Source organism: Electrophorus electricus, chromosome 10, assembly GCF_013358815.1.
Source record: "Electrophorus electricus isolate fEleEle1 chromosome 10, fEleEle1.pri, whole genome shotgun sequence".
Lineage (NCBI taxonomy): Eukaryota > Metazoa > Chordata > Actinopteri > Gymnotiformes > Gymnotidae > Electrophorus > Electrophorus electricus.
In genome coordinates, this window is record NC_049544.1 from 16,505,088 (window position 1) to 16,506,841 (window position 1,754).

Sequence of the window (1,754 nt, forward strand, 5' to 3'; positions counted from 1 at the left end):
CAGGAAGAGATGAAAGAGAAGCAAGGGGAGCAAGGATATTCCTTGGCCTTCCTGTTCCGTCGTTTCACGGGGAGGAAGGCATACGCCCTGCTCTCTAAATCAGAACTCTGTCAAATGCGCGTGACCGTGTGGATCCGTGTGCAGAACAAACGGAGAAAAGTGACTTATGTGCACAGTGGGCATGTTTAAAAGCATATATCATTTGGACTCTGCTCTTAACTTCTTTTGCACATGGTGAACAGATCAATCAATTAACACACACACAGCTGCTTACTGTAAACAAGAAGAAGGAACAGCCTTCTGTTTATTTATTCTAGTTTTGATATGTACAGAGAAAGCTGTGTACACTTTCATACAGTATGTATAAAGACTAAGCAAAAAAACCAATTGCACTGCTTACAGGAGTTATCTGGGACACCATTTTACCTCTGGAGAATATAGATAATGTAAAAGTCATAAAAATACAAAACCTTGGGCATATCACACCTTTTCTTACAGACTGAGACATTTTTTGTGATGGGAAGGTAAGTGTCAGTACAACAACAAAAAAGTAGATAATGTAAAGTAAAATATGTGACATGATGAGTTTAGTACACACATCCCTTCTAACAGGCACTTTTACCATCTTCAACGTTTCCAAAAAAAGCATCAATGCATAAAAAACAAAAATGAAATATGAAAGCAGCTAATTTCAAAATAAAACAAACAAAAAAAACCCCTTGATGTTCTGCAAAGTTCATTTTTTATGATTTAAAGAGTCGGTAACTCAAGACACACGTAGTAACGCAGGATCAAACGCAGTCTCTGGAATGCACCGACGCTCCCGACCCTAGGAAGAAATATCCCTCATCACCTTAAATATGATGTACTCCGTTTTGTTCCATGCACAGGAGAGGGAGAACAAGGGAATGGGAGCAGAGGGTCCTGTGCTGGCGCTCAGGCGAGGAGGCTGAGAGTGTGAGAGGTGGGCCTGGATCGAGCCTGCCGCTCCACATGCTCGTTACGCCCTGCCGTACCCACGTGTACGGCTTATAGACGTGGGAATGTCACGATACAGGCACCGGTGACAGCCAGACACACACACACAGGCACGCACACACGCACATTTCCCTTAGATAGAGACAAGCACAGAAAAAGCACCATTTGATGACAACTCTAGAATCAGTATTGAATGATGATGATGTTAAGTGATGATGTCTCGGTGGCAGTGTGGTGAGCAGCTGAAAGCAGGAGGCAGGCGGGTCTGCCCTGTCGTGGGTCAGGTAGCGCGCGAGCCCTGCAGAGAGTGCTAGCAGATCTCTATAAACGCTGATAACACTCATGGAACTGACCAAGTCTCAGACTTATAGTACATAACCAAAGCCTGACCTAAACAAGCACACACACACACACACACACACACACACACACCCACACACACACACACACACACACACACACACACAGGCTGAATGAGGTGACTGCTATTTTCTAGGCAGGATACAGGGTGATAAGGTCATGACCCCATCAGATCCATCCTACCTAGCTTAGCCACACAGCATAAGCCTATGGTCTCTGGTTCACACCTTCTCTCTCTCACACACACAGAGCGCGTGCGCTCACACACACACACACACACACACACACACACACACACACACACACACACACACAGAAACTTACCTCTCCTTTCCAGTACTCAAATTCAAAAACACACGCACACACACACACACACACACACACACAATCCTTTCCTGAACACTTCACTCAAAATT

The 1,754-nt window shown here is 44.8% G+C and overlaps 1 protein-coding gene across 5 annotated transcripts in view; it reads right to left on the reverse strand.

Annotated features, from left to right (window-relative positions):
• Positions 1-270: 270 nt before the first annotated feature.
• The window catches only part of pard3aa (par-3 family cell polarity regulator alpha, a), a 275,373-nt gene continuing 273,889 nt past the window's right edge, over positions 271-1,754 (reverse strand). For all 5 annotated transcript variants that reach the window (XM_035531038.1, XM_035531039.1, XM_035531036.1 and 2 more), the window contains one exon: positions 271-1,754. This exon is cut by the window's right edge and continues 700 nt beyond it. The gene's annotated coding sequence lies outside the window, so the exon portion shown is untranslated.